This window comes from Chiloscyllium plagiosum, unplaced genomic scaffold, assembly GCF_037043375.1.
Source record: "Chiloscyllium plagiosum isolate Xiang-an unplaced genomic scaffold, Cpla_swu_hap1 HiC_scaffold_51, whole genome shotgun sequence".
Classification (NCBI taxonomy): domain Eukaryota; kingdom Metazoa; phylum Chordata; class Chondrichthyes; order Orectolobiformes; family Hemiscylliidae; genus Chiloscyllium; species Chiloscyllium plagiosum.
The window spans coordinates 21,816,302-21,831,192 of NW_028270189.1; the positions used below are offsets into that span (position 1 = coordinate 21,816,302).

General features: G+C 44.5%; 1 long non-coding RNA gene across 1 annotated transcript; it reads left to right on the forward strand.

Moving 5' to 3' along the window:
* The first annotated feature begins 687 nt into the window (after positions 1-687).
* On the forward strand, positions 688-8,516 carry LOC148135052 (uncharacterized). Its single transcript, XR_015755449.1, has 3 exons — positions 688-818; positions 6,343-6,574; positions 8,426-8,516. It is a non-coding gene; the product is annotated as an uncharacterized LOC148135052 (long non-coding RNA).
* Positions 8,517-14,891: the final 6,375 nt, after the last annotated feature.

The following is a 14,891-nucleotide window of genomic DNA, read 5'->3' on the forward strand; positions in this document are numbered from 1 at the left end:
TCCTTTGGGGTAGCCATCGCGCGCCCTCTTCAGGAGTGTCCTAGAACTTCACCCTGCAGCCAGGTCTCAGGGAGGACCATTCAGTCAGACTGTGGGCTTCTCTCACTCACTCTCCTTCTCATTAATTAGCTTCACAGAATATGTGAAGGGGACAGTCTGTGGTCAGGAAACTGAACCAGGTATCATATTAGAATTGGAAAGATTGATTTTTATTTTATGATTGGAATATTGTTCAATTCTGAACTTGGAACGAGAAAACACCAAGTGAGGAGAAACTGTGCACCTGTCCAGTGTGTGGATGAAATCATCTGAACTGTCAAGATATAATCACAGTCACGCTGGGGAGAAAGGATGGGAATATGAGGAGTGTGAAGGAGGATTCAAATCCCCACCTCAACTGGAAATTCATCAATGCACTCATACTGAGGAAAAGCCATTCATCTGCTCCAAGTGTGGGAGGGGATTCACTCAGTCTTCTCAACTGCAGGCAGACCATAGAGTTCACCCAGATAAAATACCTTTTAAAATCACAAGACTGTGGAAAATGCCATAGAAGTTCTGGGCAACTGATGTGCCATTGACGTATTCGAACAGAGGAGAGACCATTCAGGAGTTCTCACTGCGGCTTTAAGTTCAGGCAATCATTTCAACTCCCTACACACCAGCGAGATCACACTGGGTAGAGGCTGAGAACCTGCTCTGACTGCGGCAAGGCGTTCATTCAGTCATCCAGCTGCAGATATATCGGCAAACCCAGACTGTTCCCCTGAGCCGAATGAGAAGGCATTCTATATCATATCCTATGTGCAAAAACACCGGTGAGTTCACACAAGGGTGAGACCATTTCGTTGCGCTGTGTTTAGGGAGGGATTTACTCACTCTTCTGCCCTATTGGGAGGCCAGTGAGTTCACACTGAGACTAGGCCTGTTCAATGTCCAGACTGTGGGAAGTGCTTTAAAGGTTCCAGGAAACTGATGTCCCACCAACATGTTCACAGTGATGAGAAACCTTTCTGGGGCTCTCACTGCAGGACCAGGTTCAGTCAATCGTCTGACATCAAACATCAGTGAGTTCACACCAGGGAGAGGCCATTCACCTGCTCTGTGTGTAAGAAGGGTTTTCTCACTCATTCCACCTGCTGAGACACCGACGTGTTCATAAAGAACTACAGCAATGAGATTGTGCTTTTAACCACATCCAGGCCCAAGCCATGTTCACTGAATCTGTTTATGCTCAGGTTAATTAACCTGTGTGAGACAGGTTTAATATTTTGGATAAAAGTCAAATAAATTAGTTTTGCATGAGATATATTGAGCCATTTTACCATCTCTGATGCAAGTTAGTTCCTTTTTGAAGGGATCACCCCCACTGTGGCATTTCACCATTGGCCCTACTGAAGGTTGAAAGTTCATGGATTAAGAACTCCAGAAATGGACTGGAGGACAGTCTAGTTTCAGTATTTTAAGGAATAGCTGGTGAGAAATAAGAGAAAACCTGACTTAAGTCTGGGCTTTTCTTGTCAGTGTACATCTAGGGTGAATGATGCCTGATTTCCTGATCTGTCTGACATTCAACCAGTTTGGTACAAGATGGGCTCAGTTTCTTCGAGAATACGGACAAATATTCCTCACAACTGAAGGCAATCATTGTAGCCATTAGAGAAGTGGAAAGGCCTTAAAAAAAAAAGATAGTGAATTATTGTTATTGAACTGAACAAAACCGAAATGTTGCTAAAAGAAAAACAAAATTGAACATTTCTGCCCTACACTGGTCAGGATTAGAAGACAAGTAAGCAAACTGAAACAGGGAAAACTAATTGATGAGTGATAAGGATTGACATGGAGGTGGAACAAAAGCTATCAGGATTTGGGTAATCCAAGATGGAGGATGGGACGAACAGGACTGGCAGCTTAATGTTCCAGGACACAAATGCTACAGGAAGGATAGAAAGGAGGCAAGACAGGAGGGGAGGGGTGAGGTTGGGTTTTTCATAAGGGATAGCATTACAGCTGTACTGAGGAAGATATTTCTGGGAATACATCCGGGAAGTCATTTGGGTGGAAGTGAGAAATAAGAAAGAGATTATTACCTTTTCGGGACTGTACTATAGAGCTCCACATAGTCAGCGGGAAATTGAGAAACAAATTTGTAAGGAGATCTCAGTTATCTGTAAGAATAATAGGGTGGTTATGGTAGGGGATTTTAACTTTCTAACTGTAGACTGGGACTGCCGTAGTGTTAAGGGTTTAGATAGAGAGGTATTTATTAAGTGTGTACAAGAAAATTTTCTGATTCAGTATGTGGATGAACCTACAAGAGAAGGTGTAAAACTTGACCTACTCTTGGGAAATAAGGCAGGGCAGGTGAGTGAACTATCAGTGGGGGAGCACTTTGGGGCCAGCGACCAGAATTCTATTAGTTTCAAAATAGTGATGGAACAGGATAGACAGGATCCAACTGTTAACATTCTAAATTGGATAAAGGACAATTTTGGCAGGATTAGGTAAGAACTTTGAAAAGGTGATTGGGTGGGAAGTTTTGCAGGTAAAGGAATGGCTGGAAAATGATGAAGTTTTCAAAAATGAGATACTGAGACAGTGTTCCTGTTGGGGTGAAAGGCCCAAGGCTGGTAGGTGTGGGGAAGGCTGGGTGACTATAAAAATTGAGGGTTTGGTCAAGAAAAAGAAGGAAGCATATGTTAGGTATAGACAGAATAGATCGAGTGAATCCTTAGAGTATAAAGGCAGTAGGAGTATACTTAAGAGGGAAATCATGAGGGCAAAAAGGGGGCATGAGATAGCTTTGGCAAATGGGGTTAAGGAGAATCCAAAATGATTCTACAAATACATTAATGATAAAGGGGTAACTAGGGAGACAATAGGGCCCTTCAAGGATCAGCAAGGCAACCTATGTGTCGAACCGCAAGAGATGGGGGAGATACAAAAGAAGTATTTGCATCAATGTTTACTGTAGAGAAGGACATGGAAGATATAGAATGTGGGGAAATAGATAGTGACATCTTGAAAAATGTCCAGATTACAGAGCAGGAGGTGCTGGATGTCTTAAAATACATAAAGGTGGGTAATTCCTCATGCTGAGATATTTGTATCATCGATAGTCACAGGTGTGGTGCTGGACGACTGGAGGTTGGCAAACGTGGTGCCACTGTTTAAGAAGGGTAGTAAGGACAGGCCAGGGAACTACAGCCCAGTGAGCCTGACCTCAGCGGTGGGCAAGTTGTTGGAGGGAATCCTGAGGGACAGGATGTACATGTATTTGGAAAGGCATGTACTGATTCGGGATAGTCAACATGGCTTTGTGCGTGGGAAAAAAGTCTTACAAACTTGATTGAGTTTCTTGAATAAGTAACAAAGAGAATTAGTGAGGCAGAGCGATGGACATGATTTATATGAACCTAAGTAAGGCATTCGACAAAGTTCCTCATGGGAGACTGGTTAGCAAGGTTAGATCTCATGGAATAAAGGAAGAACGAGCCACTTGGATACAGAACTGGCTTGAAGGTAGAAGACAGAGGGTGGTGGTGGATGTTTGATTATCGGATGGAGGCCTGTGACCAGTGATGTGCCACAAGGATCAGTGCTGGATCCACTGCTATAAGATTTGGGTGTGAGCATAGAAGGTATATGGAGTAAGTTTGCAGATGACACCAACATTGTCGGTGTAATGGACAGCGAAGAAGGTGACCTCAGCGTATAACGGGATCTTGATCAGATGGGCCAATGGGCCAAAGGTTGGTAGATGGAGTTTAATTTAGATAAATGCAAGGTGCTGCATTTTGGAAAGGCAAATCAGGGCTGGGCTGACACACTTCATGGTCATGTCCTGGGGAGTGTTGTTGATCAAAGAAACCTTGGAGTTCATAGTCCTGTGGAAGTGTAGTCCCAGGAAGACAGCATAGTGAAGAAGGCATTGAGTATGCTTCCCTTTGTTGGTCAGAGCATTGAGTATAGGAGTTGGGAGGTTATGTTGCGGCTATACAGGGCAATGGTTAGGCCACTGTTAGAATATTGCGTGCAATTCTGGCTTCCCTCCTAAAGGAAGGAAGCTGTGAAAGGGTTCAGAAAAGATATACAAAGATGTTGCCAGGGTTGGAGGGTTTGAGCGACAAGGAAAGGCTAAAGAAGCTGTAGCTGTTTTTCCTGGAGCGTCGGTGTCTGAGGGGTGACGTTATAGAGGTTTGTAAAATCATGAGGGGCATAGTTCGGGTAAATAAGGTTTTCTTTGTTTGAAGCAAATGTGACAATGATGTTCCAGGTGTGATTCAGTTGGTTAAACCACTCTGCATTAATCCAAACAGAATTTATTTAAACACTACGGTTGAAACACAAACAAAAGAAAGTGGCATTAAGAATAAGTAAACAATTGGAAAACATAACCGACTACTTGATACAGTAACTTACTCATTTCCTGATCCAATGTTGTAACATCTCATAAACACACCCCTTGGCAAAAAGGTAAATTCAAACTCGTATTCTTACAGGCGGAGGGAACAACATCCAGAGAAATGTCCGAGTGCTCAGTTAGGAATCATTTACTGAAACTTGCAACCTTCTGACACTCAAAACATCTTGGAATTGCTGCAGCTAGACCAAAACTAGAAGAACCTGAACTGGCCACTCCTTTTCCATTGTTAAACTGTTTTTAAGAAAAACCCACAGGCACTCGAGACTCTTTGGCACCTCTGCCTTTACAATCCCTCTTCAAAAAAACACAGGCCAAAGTAACCTTTTTAAAGTGACAGCATCCTCACACCACCACACTCCCCACTCACCCTGCCCCCAGACACACACTCACACACACAAACACACACACACAGAGTCTCTCTCTCTCTCTCACACACACATACACACACACACGTGGTCTTTCCCTCTGTCATGCACAGACATGGTCTTTGTTTGTGTGTCTGTCTGTCTCTCTTTCTGTCTCACACACAGACATGATTTCTCTCTCACACACGCACTCGCACACATGCAGTCATGTGTTTCTCTCTCTCTCTTTCTCACTCACTCACTCACACTCTCACACACACACTCTTAGGCATAGTGCTTCTCTCTCACACACACACACACAGATATATGGTCTTTCTCTCTGTCTCTGTCTCTCTCTCTCTCTCTCGATCTCTCTCTCACACACAATGAACTGTTATCTTTTATTCATTTTATGGGTTGTGGGTGTCACTGGCTGGCCAGCATTTTATGCCTCTCCCTAGTTGTCCTTGAGAAGGTGGAGGTGAGCTGCCGCCTTGAACTACTGTGGTCTACCTGCTGTGGGTTAACCCCCAATGCCATTAGGGAGGGAATTCCAGGACTTCGACCCAGTGACAGTGATGGAACGGCATTATATTTTGAAGTCAGGATGGTGCATGACTTGGAGGGGAACTTGAAGATAGTGCAGTTCTCACACATCCGCTGCCCTAGTTCTTCTAGATGGAAGTGGTTGTGTGTTTGGAAGGTGCTGTCTGAGGATCCTCGATGAATTTATGCAGTGCATCATGTAGATAGTAGCAGCAGTGTGTACTGAGCATGTGTGGTGGAGGGAATATACACTTGTGGATTTGGGCTGCTTTTCCTGGATGGTGTCAAACTTCTTGAGTGTTGCTGGGGTTGCACCCATCCAGGCAAGTTGGGAGTATTCCATCACACTTCCAACTTGTACATTGTAGATGGTGGACAGGCTGCAGTATTCCTTGCAGCAGTATTCCTAACTTCTGACCTGCTGTTGTAGCTACTGTGTTTGTGGTAAGTGCAGTTGAGTTTCTGAGGAGAAAGTGAGGTCTGCAGATGCTGGAGATCAGAGCTGAAAATGTGTTGCTGGAAAAGCGCAGCAGGTCAGGCAGCATCCAGGGAACAGGAGAATCGACGTTTCGGGCATAAGCCCTTCATCAGGAATAATCTTTGTCTCTTATTAATGTTGCAGTAAAATTACAACACGGGTACGTAACCAACAATGCTGAAACTTGCCCAGGGATGTCCTGTACACACAAAGAAAACAGGACAAATTCCACCCAGCCAATTAACGCCCCATCAGTCTATTCTCGATCATTAGTAATGTGATGAGAAAGTGAGGTCTGCAGATGCTGGAGATCAGAGATGGAAATGTGTTGCTGGAAAAGCGCAGCAGGTCAGGCAGCATCTAGGGAACAGGAGAATCGACGTTTTCAGCAGTTGAGTTTCTGGTCAATGATAACCCACAGGATGTTGACATTATGGGATTCAGTGATGGTAACATCATTGAAAGCCAAGGGGCAGTGGTTGGATTGTCTTTTATTTTGATGGAAATGTTACTTGCCACTTGTCAGCCCATGCTTTGATATTGTCCAGATCTTGTAGCATTTGAACATGGACACCCGAATCTGAGGAGTCGTGAATGGTGAACATAGTGCAATCATCGGCGAACATCCCCACTTCTGACCTTGTGATGGAGGGGAAGGTCATTGATGAAGCAGCTGAAGATGGTCAGGCCGAGGACACTCCCCTGAGGGACTCCTGCAGAGACGTCCTGGCCCTGAGGTGAATGACCTCCAACAACCACGACCATCTTCCTATGTGTCAGGTATGACTCCAACCATCAGAGAGTTTGCACCCATTGATTCCCGATTTCCGATGGTTCCTTGAAGCCACATTCAATCGAGAGCAGCCTTGATGTCAAAGACTGTCACTCTCACCTTCCCTCAAGCACCCAGCTGTTTTGTCCATATTTGGATCAAGGCTGTAATGAGGTCAGGAGCTGACTGGCCCTGGCAGAACCCAAACTGGGCCTCACTGAGCAGCTTATTGCTGAGAAAGTGCTGCTTTATAGCAATGTTCATGATACTTGCCATCACTTTACTAATGATCGAGAATAGACTGATGGGGCGTTAATTGGCTGGGTGGAATTTGTCCTGTTTTCTTTGTGTGTACAGGACATCCCTGGGCAAGTTTCAGCATTGCTGGTTACGTACCCGTGTTGTAATTTTACTGCAACATTAATAAGAGACAAAGATTATTTCATTTTAAAACCCTTGGTCTTAATCTATTATTACGCGACAATACACGCAAATTGCATCAACTGTAACCATGCATTACTGCATTCTGTTTCTGTCCATTTACTCCTGCAACCAACTCCCTCCATCTTACATCATCCAAGTTGTGACAACACATCAGCAATTACATTTTCTCATCCTGCCACGTGTATCAGTTTCAAATTGAATGGCTGCAGTAATAAGCTCCATGTAAACCATCTGGAAGTGCAGCCCTTACATTTCTCCAAAAGCTTTAGTGGGTTATGATCAGTACAGACAATTGTACAAGACCCATTACTGACAATATAAATGTTGGAACACCAAGCTCAAGGTCTCCTCAATCATGAAATATTTCTGATAAATATTCAGTTTCCTGATGAAATAACCAATGGGGCTTCCTATCTTCTCATCGCCGTCTTGTAAGAATACAGCACCAACACCCACATCACCCACATCAATAGCGATCTCGAGTAGCTTTGGGTAATTAGGTGTAGCTAACACTGGGGCAGTGGTTAACACAGCTTTCAGGCTGGCAAATGCCTTCTACTGTCCGCTAAAATATCCAGCACTTCTTCAATTAGTCAGTCAGTGGAGCAACCACACTACTACAATTTTGTACAAACTTCTGGTAAACTTGTTCACTGCCAGGAATCATAGTCCTGCTCTCTTTGTCAATGTTATGGTTGGGACCATATGTCCATGCCTGATAACAGGGCCCAGACACATGACTCGGACTTTGGTGAATTCACGCTTAGCCACGTTTATCACCAGCCTGCCTCCCAAAGTCAATTAAATAGTTCCAATAAAGGCTGCAAATGTTCCTTCCCTGTGTGACGAAAAGAGCACAAGTTTGTCGATGTACATCATACAATTGGATAACCCAGGAATGACTTGATTGGTTACCCTTTGAAATGTGGCTGGCACATTTTCCATACCAACTGGCATGACTTTAAGTTAGTAAATTCCGTTCAGTGTTACAAAAGCCGAAATAGTCTTCACTCCTTCGGATAAAGGTACCTGCCAGTATCCTCTGAGCAAGTATAAATTACAAATCTAAGTTGCTTGTCCTACCTTTTCCAATACAGCCTTCCCAATGTGGAATCGGATATGAATCAGACTCTGCAACTGCATTAACTTTGCAACAGTCTGCACACAACCATGGGTACCATCTGGCTTTGGCACCATTAGTATGGCTGAGCTCCAGTTGCTGCAACTCTCTTTGATGCTGCTGTTTTTGGAACATCCGTTCAGTCTGTCTTTGAACATATGCCAACTTTCTTTGGCGTAAGTGTGTAAGGATATTGCATAATTGGAGCCAACTCTCCCTCTCAATTTAATCATTCACAGTTCAAATATGTGGTCGTTGAACTCTGACTCACTAATTTCTCCTTATTTATTTTCAGTGGTCCTCTCAGCTCATGCCCCAAAACTCATTGATGTACAAATGGAATTCCTTTATCCAGTCGTTTGGATTGTCTTGACAATAAGCCCTCGGTATGGTCTTCTCTAAGCTCACTAATAGTCTTTAAAGTTTACCGCCACCTTTCGAACACTCCCTTACCATGCTTGTTGGTAAGCAGTGGATAAGCTACTCATGTTGAAAATGTGGTGCTGGAAAAGCCCAGTAGGTCAGGCAGCATCCAAGGAACAGGAGAATCGACGTTTCAGGCATAAGCCCTTCTTCAGGAATCTTCCTTCTTCCTGAAGAAGGGCTTATGCCCGAAACCTCGATTCCCCTGTTCCTTGGATGCTGCCTGACCTGCTGCGCTTTTCCAGCCACACGTTTTCAGCTCTGATCTCCAGCATCTGCAGTCCTCACTTTCTCCTCCGATAAGCTACCCATACCTTCCATGCATACATTTGATGTAAAATTTGCCCCTTGACCTGATTGTATCTCTGTGGGTGGTCTGTATCGAGTTAAACATTGGTGTACCTCTTCTACAACCTTTCTAGCAGTGGGATTGCACAAATAGAATGGCCTGTGGATATCAAATGGACGCATCTATCATTGTTAACAAATACTGATTCCCACTTGTTGTTTTGTGTAGGGGTCCTACTCAATCAAGTAAGACCCTTGTAAAAGATTCCTCAAATGCAGGGATGGGCATTAAAGTTGCCGGTTTTATTATTGCCTGAAGTTTTCCGGTTACATGACATGTGTGACATTTCTGGCAATTTTCATCTCCACCTAAATGAAGTCCAGGCCAGTAAAAATGTTTTTGTATTTTGCCGGGAGTTCTTCTCACTCCCACAATGACCCACAGGTGACTGATGTGCTACCTGCCACACCTCCTTTCTATAAGTCCCCGGTAATGAATTTCTCCCACTTTCCCATCTGCCTGAATGTCTCATCAAGACATCATGTTTAAGTTAGTCACATTTGGGAATGCACTCAGATTCTTCTTCTGTCTTTGCTTTTCAATGCAATTGCTTCAGTTTTTCATCTTTCTGTTGTAGCTGAGTTCATTTCTCTGAACTAAAAATATCCATTAGTTCTCCATCTGTTCTTGTTTTGTCTCAGCCATTCAATCAAATGTGGGCTCTGATCATTCTGCTTCAACTTGCTTTTCTGTACTCTTTGATTTCTTCTGCTGTTTCAATTGGTGACTTTATGACCTTGTTACCTCTCCGTTAATGTTTTCCAATTCTTTCATGATTCACATAGCAATGATGTTCATTGTATTTTATTTAGAACATGAGATAATCCATCCACAAGGATATTGAATTATTGCCCTCTATTAGAATGATGACGAAGTTATTGATTTTCACTGCCCAATTCCAACAGCAGACCTTGTCCCAACAATAGTCTTCACTCCTGACCGAGAAGTCGGTGTTTTGAGCAGGAAACTCCATGAAAGGCTTATGCCCGAAACGTTGACTCTCCTACTCCTTGGATATACTGCCTGACCTGCTGTGCTTTTCCAGCGCCACACTTTTTGACTCTGATCTGGAGTCCTCACCTTCTCCTTTTCCCTCGGATGTCTGGTCTGGTCTGAAGTAAGCTGAGAGGTACAGATGCACTTGCAAGGAGTTTTGTGGTCCTGGGACATGCAGAGGGAGGAGTGAAAAGGTTGTTGTATGGAGACCTGCAGGGGTTGTTGGGTTTAATTGAGATGTGGGTGAGGGTATCCCAGTTGGAATGCTGAGATTTGGAGGTGACTTGACAAATTCTTGAATTCTGTGTCCTCTCAAATGGAGAGGTCCTAAATCATCCAACAAGTGTGTCTTGGACATGTCAACAGAATGGAAGCATGTGACGTGTGAATTTACTTCCTGCATGGTGAGATTCCTACAGCCAGGCAGCTAGTGATGGACCAAAGGGTCTGCTTCTGGAATGCTGAAGAATGGTATGACAGCCCTGAACATCGACTATACATGGAGAGAGTCCCTATTGGCTGAGAGAAATGAATGGGAAGATTTCCATTGGTTTGCCATGAGCTATCAGGGTGACCAGACATCACCTTAGACGCTAAAACTAAAGGCATAAATTGACACTCTGAAAGTGTTAGTGAGAAATTGGTGATAAAAGCTGTCTGTTATGAATTAGTATCTTCGTCAAGCAGCAAAGTTACATTGCATAGAGGCACGCAATCTGAAATACATCAGAGCACCTTCCGGCAACTGGAGCATGCTGGTGGCCTCTGACAAAGAAAGTAGTTTCAAGGAAATATGATGTGCTTCAAAATGCCACGGACACAGGAATGTACATCCTACACACAGACACACACAAATACACACACACACACACACACACACACACACAAATACAGACACACAAATACAGACACACACAAGCACTCACAGAACAAAATGACATCCTGTGTTAAGAATGAACAAAGCTGCCCCTCAACCATCACACCTTGAATCTTGGGAGGAGCTGTGTCATTGAAATTTGAGAGGTTACGTCTCCACATTATTTTTCGGGTGGGGTGATGAGTGATATTTTGAGGTAAACGGGAAAGCACTAATTCCACGGTTTTCTCAGGGCAATATCCTCATGAACATTGAAGATAGGAGCAGGAGAAGGCCACTCAGCCCTTTGAGCCTGCTCTGCCATTCATCATCATCCAGCTCAATAGCCTCGTCCTGTTTACTCCCCATTACCTTTGGTCCTATTTGCTCTAAATGCTACATGTAGCCGCGTCTTCAATACATTCAATGCTTTGGCATTAACAAGTTCCTGTGGTAATGAATTCCACAGGCTCATCACTCTTTAGGTGAAGAAATGTCTCCTCATCTCCATCCTACATGATCCACCCCGAATCCTCAGTCTGTGTCCCCTGATTCTAGAAACACCCACCATCAGGAGTATCCTCCCTGTATCTACCCTGTCTCGTCCTGTTAGAATGAGATCCCCTCTCATTTGTTTAAACTCCAGCGAAAACAATCCTAAGCTAGACAGCCTGTCCTCATATGTTCGTTCCACCATCCTCGGAATCAGTCAGGTAAACCTTCGTTGTACTCCCTCCAGAGCAAGAGCATCCTTCCTCGGAAAAGGAGACCAAAACTGCACACAGTGTTTGAGGTGTGGCCTCACCAAGGCCCTGTACAACTATAACAACGTATCCCTGCTCCTGTACTCGAAACATCTCTCAATGAAGGTCAATATAACATTTGCCTTCTCTACTGCCTGCTGCACCTGCATGCGTACCGTCAGCACCTGTGCACAAGGACATGTGGGCCCTGCAGCACACTCCCCTCTCCCAATTTACAGCCAGTCAGGTAGTAATCCACCACCTTCCTTTTGTTTCCAAAGTGAATAACCTGACATTTATCTAAAATAAACTGCATCTGCCATTGATTGGCCCGCTCACCCAATCTGTCCAGATCATGCCATAGGGTCTCTGCATCCTCGTCACAGTTCACCCTCCCACCCAACTTGGTATCATCTGCAAACCTTGAGATGTTACATTTTATTCCTTCATCCAAATCATTAATATATATTGTTAATAGCTGGAGTCCCTGTGGCACCCCACTAGTTACTGTCTGCCTATTTGACACGGGCCCCTTCAGCCCTCCTCTGTTCCTTCTCTGCCAACCAGTTTTCTATTTATCTCAGTACACTTACCCCAATCCTATGTGCTTTAATCCTGTACAGTGACCTGTTAAATGGGGCATTGTCAAATGCTTTCTGCAAGTACAAATATACCATATTGACCAGTTCCCCTTTGTCAACTCTGATAGTTACAGAATTCCAATAGATTTGTCAAGCATGATTTCCCCTCCATAACTCCATGCTGACTCTGTTTGATTTTGCCACGGCTTTCTCAATGCTCTGTCATAAAGGGTAAAGGATTTGAGAATTTTCCCCACTACTGATCTGCAGCTTACTGGTTTAGAATTCCCTTTCTCTGTATCTCTCTTTCTGAGTGTTGGAGTGGCAGTAACTGCCCTCCAATCTACAGGGACTGTACCAAAATCTAAAGAATCCTGACAACCAAAGCATCCACTATTTCTGGAACCACTTCCTTAAGTGCTCTGGGATGCAGATTTATCAGGCCCTGAGGATTTATCAGGTTCAATCCCTTCAATTTCCCAGCACCATTTCTCTGCTAATATTGACCTCCCTCAGTTCTTCCCTCTCACTAAATCTTGCATTCTCCAGGATTTCTGGTACTTGATTTGTATCTTCGAGTCAGAGAGTCCTAAAGCACAGAGACATATTGTTTGGCCCAAAGTGGTCCATACTGACCAAATTGTCCACCCATGCTAACCCCATTTCCCTGCATTTGGTCCACATCCTACCCATGTATTTGTCAAAATGCCTTTAAATGTTGTTAACGTACCCACCTCAACCACTTCCGCTGGCAGCTCATTGCATACACGTGCCAGCCTCTGTGTAAACAAATTGCCCCTCAGGTTCCCTTTTGTACTTTTCCCCGCTAACCTTAAACTAATGCCATCTAATCCTCGATTCCCCAACCCTGGCAAAAAAGACTGAGTGTATGCCTCTCATAATTTTGTACAGTTCTGTAAGGTCCCCTCTCAGTCTCCTAGACTGCCAAGAAAAGAAGTTCTCGCTTGTTCAGCCTCTCCTTATAACTCAGACCATTGAGTGCGAGCAACATCCTTATAAATTTCTTCTGCACTCTTTCCAGTTTAATAACATCCTTCCTTGAGCAAGGTGACCAATACTGAACACATGCTCCAACTGCAGCCTGACCAACCTCCTGTACAACTGTCCTTTTTTGTGAAGACAGAACTAAAGTATGTATTCAGTTGCTCAGCTGTTCCTTTGTCCTTTGTCATACATTTCCCCATTTCTATCTGTAGAGACCTACATTTGTCTTCACCAATCTCTTTCTCTTCACGTACTGTAAAACCTTGTAGTGTCAGTCTTCATGTTCCCTGCAGCTTACTTCCTTTTTACTGTGTTTTCCCCATCTTAATCAATCCCTTGGTCCTTCTTTGCTGAATTCGAAACTGCTTTCAAACATCAGACCTATTATTCTTCTTGGCCAATCTCTATGCTTCTTCCTTCAATTGGATACTGTCTAATTTCCTTTATAAGCCATGGATTGGCCCTGTTACCCATTTTGCTTTTGTACCAGACAGGAATAAATAGTTGTTGCAGTTCCCCCATGATTTCATTGAATATTTGCCAATGCCTACCTACTGTCGCACCTTTAAGCAACTTCCACTAATCTATCAACGCCAACTCATGCCTTATATACCTTCATAGTTTCCTTTATTAAAATTCAGCACCCTAGTCTCCAAATCAGCTGGCTCACTCTCCATCCTGATAAAAAAGCTGTATCATGTCATGGTCACTCATCCCCAAGGAGTCACACGCAGCTAGATTGGCAATGATTCCCTTCTCATTACACAGTACCCAGTCTCAGATGGCCTGCCCTCGAGTTGGTTCATCCACATGTTGGTTAAGAAAACCATCCCATATGTAGGCCAGGAATTCCCCCAAGTAGACATTGTGGCTAATCTGATTTGTCCAATCTGGATGCAGATTAAAATTACCCATGATCACAGATGTCTCCATATCATTAGCTTGGCTAATTTCCTGTTTAAGGAGAAAGTGAGGACAGCAGATGCTGGAGATCAGAGTTGAAAATGTGTTGCTGGAAAAGCGCAGTAGGTCAGGCAGCATCCAAGGAGCAGGAGAATCGATGTTTCGGGCGTGAGCCCTTCTTCAGGAATGCGGAAAGTGTGTCCAGCAGGCTAAGTTAAAAGGTAGGGAGGAGGGACTTGGGGAGGGTCGTTGGAAATGCGATAGGTGGAAGGAGGTCAAGGTGAGGGTGATAGGCCGGAGTGGGGGTGGGGGTGGAGAGGTGAGGAAGAAGATTGCAGGTTAGGAAGGCGGTGCTGATTTTGAGGGTTGGGACTGAGAAAAGGTGGGGGGAGGGGAAATGCGGAAACTGGAGAAATCTGAGTTCATCCCTTGTGGTTTGAGGGTTCCTAGGCGGAAGATGAGACGCTCTTCCTCCAGCCGTCGTGTTGCTATGGTCTGCTAATGGAGGAGTCCAAGGACCTGCATGTCCTTGGTGGAGTGGGAGGGGGAGTTGAAGTGTTGAGCCACGGGGTGGTTGGGTTGGTTGGTCCGGGTGTCCCAAAGGTGTTCCCTGAAACGTCCCGCAAGTAGGCGGACTGTCTCCCCAATATAGAGGAGGCCACATCGGGTGCAGCGGATGCAGTAAATGGTGTGTGTGGAGGTGCAGGTGAATTTGTGGAAGGATCCCTTGGGGCCTTGGAGGGAAGTGAGGGGGGAGGTGTGGGCTCAAGTTTTGCATTTCTTGCGGTTGCAGGGGAAGGTGCCAGGAGTGGAGGTTGAGTTGGTGGGGGGTGTGGACCTGACGAGGGAGTCTCAGAGGGAGTGGTCTTTTCGGAACGCTGATAGGGGAGGGGAGGGAAATATAT